Genomic DNA, 23,252 nt, shown 5'->3' on the forward strand with positions numbered 1-23,252 from the left:
GAGTGGTGGAGAAGGCTGAGAGGCAGGGCCAGGATGAGAGCTTCCTTATCCTGCTGAGAAGAATGAGTTCTCCATCCTTGGCTATGGGCAACAAGTGGGGAATGTTAAGCCAACAGATGACACATTCTAAGTTTGCACTAGAAAGGTCTTGGGGGTCATGCAAAAAGTGGGTGGGAACAGGGGAGAGTGTAAGGAATATTAATTATCCTGGCAGGATGCTGAGCACCTGGAGGGCATTGTGACCCCTGCCTCCTGCAGGTGACAGAGGGGTTTCAGAGGCCATTTAGAGGAGAGAGAGAGCAGCTGCCTGCGGTATGCTCAGGCTGTTTGCCTAATACGTGCATGGGCCACTTCTCCAGCGACAAAGAAGGTCAGCACAGTCCCCTGGCTCTCTGTCCAGCTGCCCCACCCTGCGACTGCAGCCAGCTGTTGCAAGGGCTCCAGGGACACGGTCTTCTCCTCACTGCCATGGCTTCAGTCCCTGATAAGGAAAGGCTGCTGTCCCCTCCACAGGACTGTGCCTCCGCCGGGCACAGAAGTGATGTCAATGCATTTTTGTCCCCCTGTTGGTCAGAGTTCTTTCACAACGGGTTTTAACAACATGCTGAGGTCATAGGAGACTGTATTCACTTGTTTGGTGGCTTACTGCCATTTTGTCATGCCTGCGATTGGTTGGAGGAGATGAGTTCTTTTGGTATTTAAACAAGAAAGCAGGGGAATTTCCACTTTCTCTCTGTCATTGATGTGTGGAAATGATCGGATCATCAGGGTACAGATCTCTCCTCCAAAAGAACAAGAATTCAAGTTTTTTCTCATGGTTATTCCGTCAGTAGAAAAAATGTTTAAGTTTCTGAATTTTTAATTTTAAAAAATGCAGCTATTTCTGCCTCGCAAGTTGACTCCATGAAGATGCTCAAAAAATGAATCTTTCATGGGACAGAAACACTCAGTGAAAGAAATTCCACTGGCCCTTGCTGTGGAAGAGTCATTCTCTGTGGTGAATACCCAATGAGAGTCAACTGTGACCAAATGTCCTCATTTCTTGTTTTGGAATCAAGCAGAAATTGTCCTCCCATTAAAATTCCCTTACTTCTCCCCGCCTAAGCATTTCCCCAGATGCTAACCCACATCCCCCATCACGCTCCATGGCCAAGAATTTCAGGACACTATGAGTTTGAGTGGCTGAGAGTGATTCGATTCCTGTATCTCCTGTTGATTTTAAAGAAATTATCTGCATTTTTTTTTATATTGAGATTCTATCTGGAAGACAGGATATTAGTTTTATTTCAACACAATATAATTGCTATTGATATAGTGATTCTAAAGAAACTTCCCTGTCTTCAATTGGGTTGTACACCCTGATTTCATCCAATGTGACACATATTTGTAGAGAGCTGTCAGTGTTTTCAGGCTCAGAGATCTTTTTACCACCTCAGGGATTCCGGGGATGCGAGCGTATTAGGAAAGGGTGGGACTCTCATGTTGGAGGATTTCAGCATGCTGAGGCACTATTGCAAGAGATAAAATGTGTTTAAAAGGATCGTGGCTGGCATTGTTCAAAGCAGAATTGTTTTAAAGCAAGTTCCAAGCACAAGTTATGGGAAATTCTTTGAGGGAAAATAAAATTTCCACTATGTACTCATTGGGGGATATGGTAAGTATTTTTGTTTTGGAAATTCACAAGACAGTAAAAACTATGTTTTGCTCAATTTTATTTAAAACATAGTGTTTGCTATGCTTATATTAATCACAGAATCATGATGGGTTGGTGTGTGTGTGTATGTGTGGGTGCACGTGTGTGTGTGTGTGTGTGTGTAAGACACTTGCAATGAATGATTTTCTAATATTTGAATTAAAAATGCAGGACACGTGACCACACCAATACACCATTCTACTTATGAATTTTCCATTTGAGTTCCATTGCCATTAGCTTTTATCTTAGAGATCTTTCCAAACTTTGAGCAGTCCAAGTTTATTTCCCATGACTCAGTCTCGCTGACTCCCATACAGCACTGCTCTCCTTCTTCACCAAGTTTGTGGGAAGAATGTTCTAGGTTTTCTTCTCTCTCTTATTCACTTTGCACTTGCTGGTCAGTTGGATTTTGCCACCAGAAGACTCCTAACATTGCTCTTTCAGACCACATTTAAGTAACTCAAAAGTTAATTCTAGATGCTTTTCAGGTGCTTTCACCAGCACAGCCTTTGAGCCATTCCATAATGTTTCCAAATAATTTCACTCTTGGAGTGCCATCTTTTTCAAGCTTCAGGATTCTGAGCTACCAAGGCTCTTCCCAGTATACCAGCCACTCCTTCTCTGACTCAACATATCCCTCTTTTCCCTCACCTCATTCCAACTTGCCTATTAAACATCTGTTACGTATGTTACATATTTTATCTCATATGATCTTCACTATGGAGATTGGCCCTATAGTAGTAGCTCCCTCTTACTGTTGAGAAACCAAAGCTTGAAATAGTCCAGATACTTGTTCAAGGTCACACAACTTGTAAGTAGCAGGAGAAAAAAATTGTACTTTGGCTTCTCAAACTCCCAATTTGATGTCCCTATTTCTACACTAGTATCTCCAGCTGAGACATGGGTATACCTGGATTGAGGTGTAGACAAAACTGTTGGTTATACAAGGAGAATCTGCTAGGTTTGCTATACTACTGAAATATTATGAGAAGAAAGTAAATATTTTAATATACTTGCATAGTAAAACAAACAAGTCCATCATATACGTTAGAACCCACAATGCAAACAGATTTTTAAGATGTTAACTTGAAACAACAGTGAAATGTTGTGATTTATGGGGATATCACTTAGCTCTTATTGACCCCGAAAGCTACATGTAGGCAAATAAACTTTGTTTATACCTTGATGCTGCTTATAGAAAAAAAGAAAAATCACACAAGGTTCTAAACTCAATTATTTTCTAATCTTTCTCTAACCAGTATTTTAGTGATTAATTCACTTGCCCGGTCCAGTCTCTAGCTTCTGATTGCTCTTTTAATGTATGCCATTCATCCATGTCTTTATTCATTCATAAGACTTTGAGTGACCAATTATTAATCTACAGGACGTATCTGATTGTCTCCATGGGTATACCCGAAACATTAAACTAAACCTTTAAGGAATGAGGCTCCCCATTGCCCTTCTTGTGAACCTGTCTATAGGCTCCTTCTCAACGAATGCTGTTCTCAGTCACTCACACTTGAGCTATGAACATCCCTAGATGGAATGTTTGCCGCCATCCTGGTGTTTGTAGATTTGACAGCATAAGTGGTCTAGATGTTTCCCTTTCCTGTTTATGGCCGTCCTGAGTCCATGGACCACCTTACTAGTCCATGCCTAGATCAGTGGTTCTCAAGCAACAATTCTTAAGAAGTTTTGCCTCCCAGGAAAGAGTTGGCAATGTCTGGAGATGATGTTGCTCATCGTAACTGGCACCTGGTGGGCAGGGGCCAGGTATACTGCTAAATAACGTGCAGAACAACCCCCTATGATACTGATCTCAACTATGGGAAAATCTTGCTCATTGGGTTCCTGCCTCTCTGCGTCTGTTTCACTCTCTACTCAGCTGCCAGATTAAAGTTTCCATGGCAAATATCTTCTGATGTCACCCCACGGATGAGAAGTTTCAACGATTCCTAGCAGATCTCAAATCCTGTCATTCAAGGTTCTCTAAAAGAGTTCGGATCTAAGTTCCCACTTCCTGCCTTCATGCCACACCGTCCTTCCCTAGGATGACTCCTTCCCAGGCGTGGCCACACTTTTTACTCCAGGCAAGAATCCCCTTGATGCCTTTAGCTTTTCTCCCGTGCTGTCACCTCTCCTCTGACTACCAAAATCCTGCCCCTCCTTCCAAGCCAACCTCAAAGGCTGCTTTTACTTCCCAAAGTCTGCTCTCCCCAGATAGATGAGAGCGTTTCCCAACTCTGCTCTGGGTGGGAGGGCCTCACCAAGCTGTGAACTCCTTGGGGGAATACAGAGGAATATACACTTTGATTTACACAACACTGAGCCTCATATGGCATGTTTTAGGATTGCAATTAAAAAGGGAGAAGAGGAAATGTTAAAGGAATTGGCAATTATATATAGAGTGGCCAAAAGTGGCTTGTAGGAATGCAGATGGTGTGAGCAGGATGCTGAGAACTGTAGGCTTGGTTTTATCTGACTCTGGTATACCCCCACACCCATCACAGGATGTCTACAGTTTTTTCTTTATGCTCTTTTTTATTTCCCTGTCTTCCTCCTTTCTGATTCCTTCTTTCTCTCTCACCTTCATCCTTCCTTTCTTTTTTCATTATTTTCTGGCAAAACATTCATTTTCAAAGGGAAGAATCATTACATTACATTACTACCAAGAATACAGAAATAGGTTCTTGGAAGGTGGGGGAAAATCCCTTAGGTATTAACCATGTTTTGTGGCTCTCCCACCCTCAGTCCTATCTGACAGATTTTACTACTTCCTTTTTTGAGGATAATTTACATTTCAGTTCATTTTTTTTTCTTTTTGTGTGTGTATGGAGAGATAGCAATAACTTAAATTTTTTTTAAAAGGTTGATTTAGACCAAGATAAAGGATATATGCACACACATGCATATTTTTTAAACTCTCAGAAAACAATTTAAAAAGTTCTAGTCTCTCTCATCTGTAAATAGAGAAAAATAAAACTGAACCTCAACTTGGGGTATAATGCACTCACATATTACTTTCTCCAATTTGTCAATAAATAATGAGGCTCAGAAAAAATGGAGTGTAATCGTGGATCAAGGAGCTCAGTGGAGCACCTACTAAATCATAAGGTTTTCAAGATTGAAGAGAGAGGAAGCATTAAAGCCCTGAGAACAGAGGGCGGACACCTGCTAGGTCCTTAGTGACATCACTCATCATCATCAGCAGCAGCAGCAGCCGTGGCACAGTTATTTTTACTATATCCCAGGCTCAGGTGGCATGGAACAAAACAGATACAGTCTCCGTCTTAATGGAACTCATACTCTTGTGGGTGAGACGGGAGATCACCAGGCAATGCACAATTGTGAACGGTGATGAGCACGCGGGAACTGTGAGAGTGTGTGGCAGGAGAAGCTGATTTTGCGGTGGGGAGGAGGGGCAGGAGTATGGGGAAGGCTCCCTGCGGGCTTGATAATGAGCTGAGATCTGAAGAAAGAGTTCAGTGAGTGAGTGAGGACGCCACAAGTACTCCCCTGGGAGGTGCGAAAATAGAGGAAGGCTGCAGTCCTCATTCTCAAAAGACAGAAGCACCAAGCTGCCTAGATCCCCGAAAGCAAGGTAGAAAATGGCCCTGGCCATGTGGAGGAGGAAGACCGGGCTGTGTCCAGTGAAGATATTGTAGACCTTGGTATGAAATTTAGTTTTACCCCAAGACAAACAGCAAACTATTGAAGGCTTAAGTAGGGTGTGACATGCTGTGAGTTAAGTCATTGTGGGGAGAAGGGATTGGTATGAATGGGATGAATGAATGACAATGATGGAAGGACAGTGGTCGGTGAAGAGTTCTTTCCATAGTTCAGGTCTAGGGTGATGAACGTGGAAAGATGTATCAGTGTGAAGATATCCAGACAGAAGAATGGATTGCATGTAGGAGGTGAGCAAGAGGGAGGTATCATAAATAGCCCTGTGGTGTTTGGCTTGGTGAGTTAGAAGGGAAGACGGTAGCACGCCTGAAGCCATCTACCTGTCAATCAGCAAAGACAATAAATAGCCTATTACCCAAGGCCGGGGTTGATGACATGTAACACATTGCAGCGGGTTCCCAGTGGTCAGAGTTGATGGACTTCTGTTCCAGTTCTTGTTGAGTGAGCCAGTATGTCCTCGATATGGACCTCATGGAAAAATTCAAAGTCTGAAGCTTCTAGTAACCTTGGGCTTGGAGTTAAGGAACCTAGATTAAAATTCTACAGCATGGGCAGGCCTCTCAATGGAACTGAGCAGGAGTCCTCATTCTGTTCAACACAGATAGTCAAAATACCCACTTGGGCAGTTGGTGTTGTGGGGGTAAAAGGCACAGGTCTATCTATAACAGGTAGAGCTGAGTCTGAATCCTGGGGACCACGTTTGCATCCTCTCCTCAAGGTTGCCTACCAAGTCATACTCTTGTCTTTTCTTCTGTAATAGGTTTTTTGTTTGTTTGTTGTTGTTGTTCTGCAATTCCAGATGAACTCAGCTGCAACTTCTTGCATGTTAGCAGCTCCGGGAGGGAGGAGTTGATGGCCCAGCTCACCCCTGTTGTTCACTGTCACCAGTGGGCTACTGGCATGCTTTCTGTGCTTGCGATTTGAAAATAAAGATAGTAGTTAGTCAAAAGCCTAAAGCACAAGTACTCAAAACTTGTGTGCATAGGAATAACCTGGAATGGATTTCTAAAACACAGATTCCTGGGCCTGCCACCCTACAGGTTCTAATTCAGCAAGCCAGGTGCAGCCAAGGGCTCTGTATTGCCCTCAATTCCAGGCGAATCTGAGTTAGATGATCCAGGAGCAGCAGTGAAAGGAACATCAGCCCAGAGACTGTCAACTTGTCTGTGATTCCTTGAGGCAGAAACCCTGTCTGCTCCACTACACCAGACCTGATGAATAAATATTTGAGTTATATATGAAAACCATTGAGGTTTTTCAAATTGAATTATTATTTCCCATCCATCCCAAGTCAAGTTGTTGATGCATCTGCTATTATTTTAGGAATAATGAATTTTAAGAATGTTCTCAGCTATTGGATTGACATTAGAGAGGGTGAGGTGCAGGGAATATTGTGTATGTGGAGTGTGTCTGTGTGTGTGCGCGCGTGTGTGTGTGCGTGTCTGGGTAATATTAGTAGTTTATGGAAATCCTAATATTAAATAAGTTAAAACGGTTTGGGATTCCTGTTTATAAGGTTCTGCTGCTGATGGGACTCCATTCTAGCTTTACCATTCATTAAACATTCACATAAAGACATTTAATTAGAATGTCCTGGCCCAGAGTGCACAAGGCACATATCTCATCTATGAGGCATTCTCCTTTGGTCCAGGTGGCCCAACTTCAAGAGCCCCCTATGGCCCTGCGGGCAGCTCCCTGTGGCTGTCCAGCTACCCCTTGACTCCCCGGGTGTTCACGCTTCTTGCTGTGCTTTCCCATCTGCAGCAGCCAACTGTGCTTCCCTTCCACCCCTCTCTCCTGCTAATACTGAAATCTTCCCTCAGTGGTGACAGTTAAATATTCCGAGGACTAGAGCAAGACACACCACCAAGCTAGCTGGTTCTCCCACTGCAGGGCCCTGTGTGGAGCTCCCCTGTGTCACTCGTGCCTACATACATTTGTGAAAATCCAAACTCAAACCAAATCATATACTTTGTAGACATGTGATTTCAAAATACCATGTGCAAGAGGATGTACTTATAGGAAACTCAGGGTGAAGAGCAAACAGCCTTGGAAATGACAAGGGAAACAGCTCTAAGTGACTAGTCTTCCCATTCATCTTGACCAAACTACCCATTAGAGTTGACTCTCACCACTTTTCCCCTGGGTTCCCACAGCCGCTGCCCCACTCCTGTCTTCCAAACTAGCTCATGCTTTCTGATTTTGCCTGTGGTCTTTGATGGATCAATGTCAATATCAGCTTATAGGAGGCCACTGGGTAGATAGAGCTTGGGAGCAGATGGAACTGTACTTGAAACTCTCCCCCTGCCTCCATCATATGAGTGCCCTTATATGAAATCCTCCATTCTGATAAATACCTATGTTCTGCTCTATGCCTTCCAGATGTGGAGGGGATATCAGGGCAAGGACAGCTGTGACCAAGAGCCAGAGGTCTGTTCTTTATTAGAGCAGGCCCTAGGAGCAGGATGCAGGCTTGCTGGCTTCGAGGAGTTGTTAGCTAAGGTTTACTTTAGCACTAGATTTGTTCTTCCCTCTTTGAAATATTTGGGTTTTAAATAAAAATGTTTGTTTTTCTCAGTTGTGTTCTGAAACTTAAATATGCCCTGTCAGATGTTTGAAAGCTCTTTCCAATGGCACTTGTTGTGCGGTCAACTCCTATACAGGGGAAATCATTGCATGTAGTTTACCAAACAAGTGAGAAAATTCTAACCTGAATTAGGGGTTCGCTAATGCCAACCAACAACATTTTCCTGATATGACGTTCCCCTTACATTCCAAGACAGATTTGGTTCTCTAAACTAAAAGCTAATCTGAAGTGATATCCTCTTGTTTTTCTAATTTGTGATTAATCTCTAGATGAATGCCAAGGTGATATTCAGAGGTGCATGGAGAAAAGCAAAAACAAGCTTGTCAGTCCACTTTCTTTGGAAGTGCAGGCCACTCCAACCCACCACCCCAACTCCTCTGTAGACTGTGTTGGCAACACACCCTCTTCTTGGTAGCATCTTAGGAAAAGAATGGTTGATTCCCAAAGATGCTGGGTACTGCTCAGAGGTTGCCTTTGCCTCAGAGGTTGGATGGAAGAACATTCTGGACTCTACCAGAATGCTTATGGCTTCTCACATGGGTAAGCAGAGAATTCTGATATAGACCAGAAGGGGAGGAATCTTATCAGACAGGATTTTACTGGAATCAAGAGAGGAAGCCAATGATTTAACCCTCAACAGCATGACCTGAGAAAAGAAATTACTATGTTGTCAACCAATCAACGCTCATTTCTAACATTCAGCACCAGGTAGAGTGTCTGAAACTTGATCCCTAAGGGTCTTTAAGTTGTCTTAGAACTGGAATCATCTGTTGAGAACTACTATGTGCTTAAAGCAAGGTTAGGCAGAAAGAAAATAATAACTCAGGTATTAAGTGCCTTGGAATAGTGTCAGAGTCTGAGACACAGTGATTCTGAGGGTATTATTGTTACTATTGCTGTTGCTGCTGCTGCTGGTGGTAGGTGCCATTGTTCCTGGGTAGGGTGTCACCTTGTTCCAGTCGGGTTTGACATCATCGACGACTCCCTTCTCTGACCTCCCTCCTGTCAGTTTCTCCTGCTTCTTGGACCATGACTTCTCCGGGCTCTCCTTCAATCTTAACTGTTGGATTTTTCTCTTCTCTGTAACCCTTGAGTCTGGAGATTGTGGAGGGGTCCTGGCTTACTTAACTCTGCTCTTCCGACCTGCCCTTCACTCAGGGGCTCTCTCCTAACCTTGCCCTAGGGTGATCAATCATCCTCAGGCCTGTGCCTTGAGCCCAGCCCTGCCTCCCACTGTTTCAGACGGTGATCATTTGACCATATTAATAACTCGGGTAACATGCCACTTGTTCCAAAGCACATCCATCTTCTTGCCTAATTGGCTCCAACCTGCTGCCTTCCCTCTTGGTCAGGGCAGGCTCCAAGCAGCTCACTCAGGCTTACAGTTTGGAATTGTTCTTTCCTGTGCTTTCTTCGCTGTGTTGATTCTAATAATCAGTCTTCAAATTTCTATTTGAAAACTAATTAGTGGATCTCCGTAAATATTTGCTGAGTCCGTACATGGCCAATACATGGATAAATGAATGAATGAAGCAGCTTGCTAGTCTTTCTGAATGGGTCTTCTCTTGTTTCTCTTATGTTTTTATTATATGTCTATAATATATAGCAATAATAATTATGATATAAAAAGTATATATAAACAGGCTATGTGTATCTATATATACACACATTTTTTTATGGTATATACTTAGTGCATCTGCTATCTATCTATCTCCCACATATTATGCCATTATTTTCTCTCTGGTTAGTTTCACTCTGATCTATCCCCTATCAGAGCAGAAATGCTTTAATTTATCCCCCTCTGTGCCTCCATATGCCCCATTTAGTGGATCTCCATAAATATTTGCTGAGTCCGTACATGGCCAATACATGGATAAATGAATGAATGAAGCAGCTTGCTAGTCTTTATGAATGGGTCTTCTCTTTCCATGTGATGTGCCCTTTGCAAGCATCACTACCTCCTCCGTTGCATGCTCATTCTTTTTTCTCTCTTGTTATAAAGTATAAACGACTCTCCATTAATCTTTAGAGCAGTTTTCAAGTCACCCCCACCTCATTACTTTGCTCTGCCTGATATCTTGTCCTCCTACTCTATTCTGCATAAATCCTACAGCCTTCTTTCAGGCTCTGGGTTTCTGTGTGCTCATTATTTCTACAGCCTTGCTTATGACTTCCCAGGCTTTCTCTCTGACCATGCCGTTTGGACCCATCGCCAATGCCCACATCCCAGGCCTCAGCAACAGCACAGCCCACACAGCCTCGGCCCCTTTCTGAACTTACCACACCCACATTTCCTCTGCTTGGCTCCTCATTCAGTGTTGTCCTCTGTTATCATCTGACTGTCAGTTTATAAGATCTTGAGACCAGGAGCCATGTCTAATGTTTCTTTTGGATCTAGATCACTGTCGAGGGCAAAATTGATGGTCAGCGAAGTCATGATAAAGTACATGAAATACAGCCTGACTTTTACAAGGGCAAGGCTGAGCTTGGCCTCTCTTGTTTCCATTGAAACATTAAATTTTACTACTTTACCCATGGAGTAGATCAAACTCATTTCTTTGGGTCTTTAATGTACTTGCATGACATAGATCCAAATATGGTGACAAAAAACAGTAGCAGCTAACGTATTTGGTCACTATCATAGGCACAAGGCCCTATGTCAAATATTTTAATCATTTCATTTAATCATCCCAACAATTCTACAAAATAAGTCCTTGCACCTCACTTTACAGATAAGGAAACACCAAGGCTTCTAATGTGCATCAAGCCCTGACTCAGTTCCATGCCCAGCATCAGATTCCAGAGATGCGGAGATTGGCCCTACCCTCAGAGAGTCCTCAGACTAGGAGGGAAGAGGAAGTCAATATCTATGATTTGGTTTAATAAGTGCAATACCAGAATTAGTGATTAGACTTCCTCCATCAAATGAAGGCAGTGACCACTTCTGTCCCATGTCCAAACAATACCTTAAAAGTATCCATGAAGAAACTTGAGACATGTACAATCAAGTTAAGAATCAAGTCTGTAAAACGTTCACCCAAAATACCCCATGACAAAACAGATCCCAAATGCCTGATCACTAGTTTCCTTTTGTGTTTCTAACTGCTGAGTTTTTTGTGGGATTTTTTTTTCAGGCTTTTGCAAATATTAAGGAAAAATTTCCCCCTTCACTCTTGGCAAATAAAAAAGGAAAGCATTTCTTCAATTAAAAAAATGTGATCTGTAGTCCCCCTCCTCATACCTATACCTCCTGATTCATCATAAGAAAACATCAGTGTTTTCTCACTGGAAAGGTATTCCAGAATATCCTGACCAGTGCTTCTCTAAACTGCCAATATTATAAAAAAAAGGAAAAAGAAAGAAAGAAAGACTGATTTTTTGAGGCAAAGAGGAACCTAAGTAGACAGGATGATTAGATGTAATGTGGGATTCAAACTAGGACTCTGGAAGAGAAAAGCACTATTAGGTAAAATATAAGGAAATTTGAATGAAGAATGGACCTTATTTAATAGTAATTTATTACTCCTAGTTGATTTGTTGTAACAAATGTGCCATGCTATTATACGACATTAACAGTAAGAACACTGGTTTCAGACGTATGGGAACTCTCCGTATTAACTTCTCTATGTTTTTGTGTAAATCTAAAACTGTTCTGATACATAAATTTGGCTAAAAATAATAGTGTCAACACTTAAAATAAGGGTTGTGGGTGACCAGCAGCAAGATGGGGCTGATGAGGTGGGGAACCTGGGCCAAGCAGCTGGCCTGTGACAGGAGGCGAAGAGAGGACAATGGCGACTTTGGTTTGGAGCTAGACCTTGGCGATCAGGAGAAAGGTCCCTATGTCCGGTGGGCAGCTGTAGCACTGGATTTAGAGTCTGGGGGATGGGGGAGGAAGACCTGATTTGAAGACAGGCACTTGGGAGTCATTAAGCACATAGGTGGTAGTTGGGGTATTTGATGTCCTAAACACCATTTTGAGATCAGCAGCCAGGAACTCTGTTATTACTGCGTGAAGGATGAGCTGGAGGAGGCTGGGGGGGAGCCAGTTTGATTATAACTGCAGAGCAGCTGCAGTCTTTCATCCTTGGGGGAACCAGCTCGTCCTGTGGGCACAGACTGTATTTTCCCTGCTTCTGGAAGGCATTTCCCGAGACAAACTCTGGATATGCTAATTATGCTGGTTGGTAAGTTGATCTAGCCTCAACTGCAGAGACCAGGAGCCCACAACAAAATGCTTCCATGTTATTCAATACATTGGCTTTTCTTAAAAAAGAAACATTTTAATTCTCTCTTCCATACTAAGTTTGGGGTAATTACTGTTAGATGAAACTATTTTGATCACCATCTTTCTGGAGGACGCAGCACCTCTGTCGTTTGCAAACCTAAGTTAATTAGATAGCTGATGTTAACAAAAGCTTCCATTAAAAAAAAAAAAGTCCTCAAATGCTGCATCCCCCAGACTTCTGCTTCAGTAGAGGAGTCAATGCTAAGTACAGCTTTTATCATCAAACTGGCATTTTTGTATAGTTAATCATAGATGTCTGCTGCCCTGAGATGGAGACGTGCCCCCCACTCCTTCCCCCCGAAGATGAAAGTCTCGTCAACGTGGTAAAATTCATGTTTTTCACATGACAGTCCCAGAGTTGGGTCTTACATACACTAAGATCTTAACGCTGTCTGGCATTTGAGGACTATCTAGTTGGTAGGGAAAGGATGCGTCTTGGTAATATAAGGAGGGTAGTCTTAGTTAGCTGGAAGGTAAACATGCCAGTGAGCCGCGAAGGACACACAGAGACACCTAAAGGTGGGCATACTGACCAGGTGGCTGGAGATGTTCCTAGTGATGGATTCTCAGAGACACAGTGCCCCCTGGCAAAGAGCAATCAAGTTTAGAAAAGATTTTTTTTAATGTTCATAAGTTCTTCCTACCCCACCCCAAACAAGCAAATGTGTGCCTGCGCATCACACACACACACACACACACACACACACACACAGACATTTTTTTGTGTGCTTCAAAGCTGGGCAACACAGGCAACTTTGTCAGCTCTCTTTCATTTAGAGGAAGAAAAAGTTTAAAGCTGGGGATGGCTGGGCAAACTTGGCTCTGGGAGAAAGGAAGAGAGGGACTGTGACCACAGAGAGCCCTGCAGCCCAGCTCCTGCACCTCCTGTCCTGGGCTCTGTAATCTCAGGTATGCTGCCTTGTCCCCCTGGGTCTCAGGTCCCTATTGAAAGACATAGATGTTCAACTCAATTCAATTAATAAAAATTGAGGTGTGTCTCCAGTGTCAGGCATTGTCCTGGGGATACAGTGGTGAAGAAGCAAAACAGAACTGTCCCACTAGGAGAGAGACAGGTATCAAGACCGCGCTGTGAGGATGAAGGAGTATTGGGCATGCACGTGGCTTGGAGCCTGGTGGCTGAGCACAAATGTCAGTGTGTTCTCTCTCATTCCAAGATGAGCAGTAACGTTGGAGCAAAAGGATAGTCTAACTACAGGACATTTAGCAGCAGTAAGCCTGGGACTGAAGGGTATTATTTTGCAGAACTTAAGAAGAGTTTAATCGTAAACACATTGAAACAGCCAATGGGCTGTGGAGTCAGAGAGAGCTGGCCCAGAGTTTTGTGCCTTGTCCCTCCTTAATAGACGATGGTGTACAATATGCTGAGTCTCTTTGAGGCTGAATGTCCTTACAGGTGAACTAGAGGTATTGTTAGAGATGCCTATCTGAAATCGATCTTACAGGTGATACAGAAAATGCTGTATGCAAAAAGGACTTGCTAAAAGGCAAAGCCAGGTCCACATGTTAGTTATTATTGATCATTTTGTTATTATTGAGTAATCACCAGCAACAACAGCAGCCACCGTGTGGTGCCTTTTGGGGCTGACGTTTTGGGTCGAGGGATTGCAGCAGCGAGGTTGACACATTTCATAGGCTCCAGAGTGACATCCGATCACTGGAAGGATTTGTAAATAAGTCCCTGACCTAATTAGGAGCAGATCCAAGGATTTGGACTTTCTTCTGAATAATAGCTGCAGAGACCATGGCATAGAGAGAAGGCCTGGGGAAGGCTTCTCTCAAGTTCCCATGAGCAACATCAGTAAGTGCTTCTCCTTCTCAGTCATCCCTCTCCATTTCAGGAACTGAAGGGAGGGTGTTTAAGCAGCTCAATTATTCGTTATTCTCAGAGAATCTTGCAGTGGTCATCAACCAGCATTCCCATCTGAGGGCAATTTCTCTTGGATCTTAAGGCCCAGAATGAGTTACAGGCTTCCTGGAGGGATCATCAGAGAGCTTAGAGGACCTTCACCATCTCCACAAACTAGTATTTTAACCTGGAGAGTGCTTGGGGTCCGAGTCACTATGAAGGGTTGACTTCACCATTTCTCTCAAGAGGCCATAGGATGTTCATGCACATTGACTCTGGGAGAGCATCTCGGAAGTTCTAGAGTTTTTAAGGTGAGTGTTTTAGGAATTCCTTTGTGCTCCAGCATTACACTAGAATTCACCAAGGTTTAATAGTGACAAGCGTCTGTAGTTTCAAGAATTCATCGTGTGACTCTGTGTCCCTTTACCTGTGGGTGTACCTTCTCTCTGCTTGGAGGAAGGATCCCCCACTCCTGCTCACCTGGGCATCCTTTAAAACTTCCTTTCAGAGGTCTCTCTGGGAAGCCAATGCTGATTCATATTCTCTCTCTCTCTCTCTCTCTCTCTCTCTCTCTCAATCTCTCTCTTCCACCAACAGATCTGGCTTCAAATCCCAGGACTTAGCTCATTTAGTGAGTTCCCAAGAAATGAGTATTGTTTGCTCAAATTCATAAAGTTGACCTGGTTTCTTCTCCAGCCTCCGACAATTAGACCCAGTGCAATGCAGGAGGCTGGCAATCAGTGAGGCAGTTGGGAAACCTTTGATTTGAGGCAAGACTCTAGATTGCTCAAATGAGAGTTGCGTAACCCCGGCGTGGTGCAATGAGCAGGAGGACCTCACTGGGAGCAGGGATTTGGAGGTATTTCTGGTGTGACAGCATCTCTACCCCATTGCTACCAAGGCTGTCAAAACTTCTGTCCCAACAGAGTTTCCTGGTTCAAAGCAAGCATCACATAGGTTTAATGTTCCTGGGGACAAGAAAATCAACTCAGTAGAGAGAGGATCCCAGGAGTCTCCTGCGTTCTCTATAACACCAGTGACCCACTTGCAGAGACCTACCTGGGTTGCCCCGAAAGCTATTTCCCCATCCTTGGGACAGAGGAGGCAAGGCAGTTTCATTCTGGACACTGAGGCTGAGCTGGGCAGCAGTAGGCATTTCTGTGAAAGATGCCATCAAAGTGGTTGTCATTATTTTATCATTATTATTGTTGCTAATAAAAAATTCTTTTGTTTTTCTATGCCACAAAGACCACGTCTAATATTCCTGGAAAGCCATTTCCATTCCTTGGATACTCCTTTCTCTGTTTGGATATCCTTGAAGGTTTCTACTGACAATCAAGAGCACTGAAACTTGAATCCCACATAGTATCTAGGCTATAGGGCCAAGGCCTCCTCTGCACCCTGAGATGGGGAGCAGTAGGTGGGACCTGCTTTTCATCCACCTCTGTCCATCTCAGTGGCTCCTTCCTCAGGAGACACTCCTTAGCCTCCCCAACTAGACCTGGCCTTTTCCTCCACATATTGTTTTCCTTAAGACTCTTTGAGTGTCTTAATGTTCCTAGTAAATTAAGAACTCCTTCATTTTTGAGACCACAGTCACAAAGTTTGATGGAAAAAAAAATCTGGAAATAAATGTCTGAGTTCAAATTTTTCTGTCATCGATTAGCTGTGTGGCATTAGATAAGTTACTCATCCTTTCTCAATCAGTTTCATCATCTCCAATACAGGGATAATGCAACCCATTTTGCAGGGTAGTTGGGGTGATTGAGTAAGAACATGAATGTAGGGCCTGCAGACAGATCAGTGTTCCAGAGTCACACAGCCTCTTCCTCTAACTAGCTGCTGGGTCCTATCAAGTTATTTAACTTTCTAGGTTTCGGTTTCTCTTCTAGGATATACACGGACAGGTCCCTCCTTAAGAGGTTTTGAGAGGATCAAGTGATCTCACTGATATGAAGAGCACAGCCTGGACTTGACCCTGCAAGCTGTCACCGGGGCTGCTGTTTGATTTTGTTTTCTCTCTTTCACCTTGATCTTCTGGGGCACCCTCCCAGTGCCTGGAGGAGAGGGCGTAGATGCTGTGGGTCTGAATGATGTCCTGTGGCACAGCAGGCCACACAGGGACTCAGATCTTCAAATGTCCTGCCCCAGGCTTTCATAGTTTCAAGGATGATGCTTGTTTTATTCCTTGAAATTAACGTCTGTATCTAAAAGGAAAAACCCAGCTAAAGTGTCAAGATTAGAGAAGAAGGAAATGGGCTTTGACTGCACATGAAATTGAGAAACAGGAGGGAGGGAGAGAACACAGGGATTGGAAGAGGGGAGTAGGAAAAGGGGGAGGGACAGAGAACATTGTGGCAAAAGACTAAGCTTAAGTCTGACCAACTCCTCCATCCATGCATTAAAGACATGGTCATTGTCCCCAGATTGTGGCAGTGACTGTGATTAGAAGGAGGTGACACACTCCACACCTCTACAGGCCGGGTTCACCCAGCCCCCAGCACTGCTCTCAAGAAGACAGGGAGGGCCTGCTGATGCGGTAGCCCTGCACGAGCTTCTTAAGAAACAAAGGGGTGTCCTTCTTCCTCAATGTCTTCCCTCTCAGAGAGTCTCCAGGCCCAGCCAGGCCTCTCTGAACCCCTTGTGGCAGCAGAGCCCAATCAAAGGCAGTTGCTGGGCTGTGGGCCATCTCTCCAGGGTCAAGCACGATCTGCAGCCAGCAGAGTGACAGAGAGAGAGAGAGAGAGAGCTGGGTTCCTGCCGCAACTGGAGCATGTAATTGGAAAATCCAAGGCGATCCTATTTGGAAGAATTCTCTTTTCACTAAAACCAAGCAATTCTTAGAAACCACGCAGAGGCCCACGCCTACAGCAATGCTTCCTTCCTGTCGGAACCATTCCTGGGGCAAAGGAGGGATGGGAACCTTATTTTCCTTTTATTCCTGAGAGTTAATAGACGTCAGCATCCATCCTGCAAAGGGCTCTGAGGTCAACATTACCAAAAGGCTGGGTACGTGCCTTGGATCCCCTGTGAACCAGATACCACTTCTTCAAGGATCTCATGGGAGAACCCATCCACCCAGCCACATATGATGGCTCCAGATTTGGGGACCTCCTACTTTTGGGTACAATGCAGTTTAATGTTTCCAAGTCTTGTTAGTACAGGTGACCATGTTTCACTTCATTATGGGGGCTTTGCGTTCCCTCCTCCCCATGACGTTAGGGAAGAGTGCATCTGTGGTTTCCTTATGACAAGCAAAACGTCCCAACTGCTTTTCCATCCCCAGTCCCATGCTGGAGTTGGTTTTTCTCGGTAAACTCCTACTGATCAGAAAGATCTCCTCCTGTGGTCTTGGCGCCCATGTGTTCTAGACTGTTCTCTCCTCTGTGCAAACATCTACCTGTTCCTTTCTGATTTTGCTCTTGCTCACACTTACAGCCCCACAATGGAAACAAACACTTATTATTTCTTTTCTTGATTTCAATGTAACAGACAGGCAATGAAGGACCCAAATCCCAGGTGAACAGCACAGTGGCTTCTGCGTACATGTTCCCCTGTATAACGATGAGTCTGATCTACACACAGAAACTCTCCAGCACCCAGAAGCCTCCCATGAGCCTCCAGCCTATCAGTACCTCCCATCAACTGGGACCATCATCCTCACTTTGGGTTTACTTGCTCCCAGACTTCGTGTATGGAATCGTACGACACATGCCATTCCGTGTGTGGCTTCCAGTTCTTTCCTATTGGGAATTCTCCTTCTTCCTTCCCAGGTGTTGGTCAATGAAATGAATGTTTAAAAGCTCCCTCGTGTGAGCCAATTTTTAAAACATTTATTTAAAATAAAAGAATTTCAGGGCTAAAGACCAAATCTTCCCTACTAAGAAAAAGTCATCAGCAGAACCATCGTGTACAGGCAGTATTTTTTAAAGAATATGAAAAGAATTATTCACTTCTTTCTCTTTCTCCTTGCCATCCCCAAAGAAGGAACTGAATTATTTTTGCTGAGAAGTTCATATGGCCTCTCTTTCTTTCTTTCTTTTTTTTTTCATTAATATTTTTGAAGAAGAGCCTGACACCACAGGAGGGGCCTAGTCCAAGGCTGGTTCTCAGTCTATGTGTGATGTCACTATCGTGATTGTGAGCACAGTGATTGGGATGGTCACTAGCTGTGTGTGTATGAGGGGGGAGTTACTCAGCAGGCCAGCCTCACCTGGCTAATCCATAAAAAGCACACGGAGTAGATTAAAGGAAATAATGGCTACAAATATATAGCAAGAACCATAGTGCACTAAACAAAGACTAGTTCTATAAAATAGTTGCAATGATTAATTTTATGTGTCAACTTGGTGAGGTCACATGCTCAGGTGTTTGGTCCTATATTATTGTGGATGTTTCAGGGAAGGTTTTGTTTGGGGTAAAATAAACATTTAAATAGATGCATTAAGAATAAAGTAGGGGGACTGGGGTTGTGGCTCAATGGTAGAGCACTTGCCTACCATATGTGAGGCACTGGGTTCGATCCCTAGCATCACATAGAAATAAACAAATAAAACAAAGATATTGTGTCCATCTACAACTAAAAATAATATTAAAAAAAGTAAAACAAAAAAGAATAAGGCATATTAATTCTCATAATGGGTGGACTTCTAATGAGATAAAGACCTAAAGAGAAGAAAGATTGACCTCTCCCCAGCAAGAAAGAATTTTGCTATTGGAATTGACAGCCTTCAGATTCCTCCTTAGGCCTCTGTCTGCAAGCCTCCCCTGCAAATTTGAAAGAACCAATCCTCCATCATCATGAAAGCCAACTCCTTAAAATAATCTCTCTATATTTATGCACAAATCTTTATTCTCTGGAGAACCCTAGTACATTAGTTTCTCATTTAGTTTATCGACCCTAAGGTCTTATTATTTATTTGTTCTCCTCTTTCATTTCAGATGCTATCAAGTTGGTTGTTTCTTTTGTAAATCACTAAGGGATAAATATTTAAATCATATTTTTCTTGCTGTTAAATTTATTTCAAGTCATAATTTTTCTTTTTATTATTTTCTTGGCTACCTTTCATGAAAGAGGGAGGGAAATTAATGTGTTCTTTTAATTTTGGTTGAGAAATAATTTTTTGCAAACACCCTATGCTTTGCACTTGGAGCAAGGTTATCCATGACATTTAGTGATGTCACATTCACCACCCCAGGGACTTCAGCATGCTGTGCTTACTGGTCATGTTTCTGACCTACTAACTTGATGCTGGGCACCCTCTACCTCCTTTCACACCGGGCTTGTGTCAATATCCCCAGAAGACTTAGTACAAACCCAGGGGCTGGTGGTGTACACAGCTCTGTCTAACATCACAGTCCCTCCTCCTCCCCACTGCAGTTAAGTGATAGGATGAAAGTGGGGGAATTTCTTGGCATCTCCTTGGTTCTCCTCCAAGACTGAGTTTCAATCTAGACTTTTCTGCTCTAGTCCTGGCCATGGTCATGTCAATCTGAGGGTCTCCCAAACACAAGGTACAATTGGTCCCAACTGGCTACTCAGCAGTGTCTGTGGGAAGAGAACTGGTGGTATCTGGAGAACTTCAGTCTTCTGCCCTTCTAGGCAAGGTTTCACCCTCTGTAATGGCCAGTGAGTGTCTCTTATGACCACAGAAGCCGGCAGGGTGAAGGAAGTGGTGCCATTGTAGTTTGTATTTTTGGTCAAAAAATCTTGCTCCTATTCCTGGATTGCTTGACTGATATATTTATATGTTTTTTTAAATCCCCATGTGATTGTGTATCTTTTCTATAGTTTTATTATTTTCATCTACTTTGTTAGATCATGGCTTGAAAATACGATGACAATTTGCATTTATGTTATCGAGTGTCTTGGTTTTTATAAATTCTCTTTTTCTTTTTCTCCTTTATTTTTTTCCTTCTCCTCTTCCTCTTTCCTCATCTTTTTCTTCTTCTAAAGAAATTATGATGGAGGGGGACCATATACTGGATTTGAAGTGTACTCCGTTCTTACATCTATCAGAGCTATAAAAACATTTTAATTTGATCCCTCCACCTCCTCTTTCTCTCTTCTAGGTTAGGGCATGTCTTCAGGTCTTTGATTCTTATTTTGGTCAGATATCTATAGATTTTGAGATACATGCTAATCTAAGGCCCTATGTCAACTATCCGCCACCTAAAATTATTTCCTTTATGCTATAACACTGGGCTGTGACGTACCTTCTCTATGCCTCATCTTCTTATTTGTAAATTGGATATTCATTTTTCAAAGAAAAATGAATATGATCACAAATAGTGGTATTTTTAGTGGTTAATCATCATATTAGCTCTCAAACTTGTAAATACATTATGTATGCTTTTGTGTATATCAAATATTTTCTTGGAAAGAAAAGAAATGATGTTTATGAAACACTTGGTGGATACTGGATACTGTAGGTGCTGAATAAATGGTTGCAAAATGTGTGGTTATTAAAAGTTCAAATCATGAGTTTACAAATAAGAAAAAAATGTGTGAAGTCTGTAAGGCACTTAATTCATTTAAAGGACATCATAGGTTACCCTAGGGTGCATAAATAGCATCTCCCCACAGCTAGCAAATTGAGGTGTTGAACAGTGTGTACTCTAGAACACTCTAGAGTGCTCTTTCATTTTATTGCACATAGAGAAAATAGATATTCTTACCTATTATAATAAGACACAATGCATGGTATCTGGGGGTGTCTACATGGGATTTGATTGATAAAAATCACTTTTTTTCTTCTTATAAAATAATTATGATGAGATATGATGCTTTCAAGATTACATTAAATATCGCATTTATATAAATTTTCCAAACAATTGTATTTCTCATGTATTTTTCATGTATTTCCCATGAGAAATGATGCTTGCTTCCATCAATATGACTTTTAAAAATATCATTCATTGGCTGAAATTACTGCAAGCAATCACCGACCCGATTTCAATGGTGATTTCTTCAAATTCTTGATTCCAGACCAGGAACTTTTCACATAGAGGTGATTGAATTTTCAAAACACTTGTATGATGATTCACAAGTTTCCGCAGTTCAAATTACATGTAAAGAGGCTGAGAGTTCTTCCGTCCAGATTGGTGAATATGAAATTGTTTATAATTATGCAACAAGATTTCAAATCCAAGTAGGTCTTTCTGTCAAGGGTTTTAGAATAATGATGGAGCCCCTGTGCATATAACGTGCAGTCACTCCTAGAGAAGACTCCCTTCAGCCAGATAGTGAGCTGCTAAAAGGAGTCATCAGCCTCGTGGGAGAAGAGGTAGCCGACAGTGGAGAAATTTGAAAGTGCAGCTGCTTCTTGGAGTTGCACCCACCTGGATTCCCTGTTGACCTCCCAGGTGTGCCCACCCTAATGGCCATAAAGTAGTCTATCCCTCAGCTCCCAAACACCGAGAGCAAGAGCTCCTCCCACAGCTGACTCCAAGTTCCTTTCTACTGGACAGTGACATTACGGGTCCTGTGCTGGGCAGTGGCCATGTCCTCTTATTGCAGATGGCTCATTAAATGTTACGAAGATTAAAGATCTCTATGGTGCCCTTGATTTTTACCTGCAAATGCCTTACTGTTCATAGGAGTTTCGGTCAATGCGGCAGATACAGCTTAGTGATGGAGTGTTTCCCTCATAGGCACTAGGACCTGAGTTTAATCCCCAGCATCACAGGGGAAAAAATGTTGGGATATACCCAAGTAAGTGTGCCTTCTATGAGGAAGCTTTTCATCTATCAACATGAAGTAGTTGAGGGAATGTTTTCAAACTATTGGTAGGGCCAGGACTTTGTAGATTTAGGGGGTGGATATAGAACATCACATTGAAATACCTTTTTTTTATGTCTGAGAGGAGTGAGATCAGAGACAGAGAGGCAGCTTCCCTATGGTCATATAGGGCGTATGAGTGCATACATAAACCTGCACCTTCTCTCAAGGTAAATAAGCCAGATCCCATGACACCCACCATAGACAAGGGCCTGTCACCTTTGAGAGTGTCAGCAGCTGGAGAGCACATGATCCTCGGGTACCAGCCTTATTTGTCTCGTGCCATGTGTCATGTTCTCATCCATAACCATTTCTGGTCTTCCGTTTGTATTTCTTTCAAAATTTAAGGCCAAGAATATTGGCCTCCTAGAGGACAGGTTACACCTTTCTTGAGAAAAAAAATGACTAGTGTACTTGGTGTAATGGAAATAAAGCGTAGAGATATTTTGGAATGAGAAACCCTATTTTGAAGTTTCAGAATCAGATTAGGGCTAAAGTTTCTCTTTGGATGAGTGGTTGACCCCCACCCACATGCAAAAAAGCCTTGCTATTAGAAGACCTTTCCACACTTGAAGATGGATGTCCTTCTGTATCTTCCAACGCTCTTGGATGGATTCGATATAGATTCCTTTGGGGAGAGAGCTAAACTGCGTGGGTTAAGAAGTGGGGCAGAGGTCCAAACAGTCTGGCTTTCAATCTTGTCTTTACTCTTACTTCATCTCTAGGTCTCAGCTTTATCATCTGTACAACGGAAACGACCTGCCTTAGTTTTTGCCCTGTGTCTGGTTATCTCAATTTTGGCACTGTTGATATTTGGGGGCAGAAAATTCCTCATTGGGAGGGGTTGACCTGGCACCAGAGGGCATGGCCTCTACACATTGGAAGGAGCAATCCCCTTGCCCACTGTGGCAATGAAAACTGTCTTCATGCGTTGCCAAATGTTCTTCAGTGGGGGGAAACCATCTACATCTACAGTTGAAAATCACTGAACTGAATATTAAGGAGAAAGTGGAAAGCCCATATCTGAAATGCATTGCAGCTATGACCTGCGTTCAAGTCCATCTCCTCATGCACAAGCTGTGTGACCTCAGTAAAGCTACTCAAACCTCTGAGCTTCATTTCTTCTTTCATTTTAAAATGGGAGTCATCATCCCTACTGGGACTACCTCTCTGGATAATTGTGAAAATCAGGTGTGGTCCATAAAAAAATGTCACGTAAACCATCACGAGCAATTAATTACAGCTGCCTTAGCACCATGTTTATATGTGGTGGCTAGTTTGGTGATGGGTGATGGGAGTTTAAGCCTCTTCTAACATTCAAAGGGACCCATGAAATCAAAGTGCTCAAAG

The sequence above is a fragment of the Marmota flaviventris genome, chromosome 13, assembly GCF_047511675.1.
Source record: "Marmota flaviventris isolate mMarFla1 chromosome 13, mMarFla1.hap1, whole genome shotgun sequence".
In the NCBI taxonomy this organism is placed as follows: Eukaryota; Metazoa; Chordata; class Mammalia; order Rodentia; family Sciuridae; genus Marmota; species Marmota flaviventris.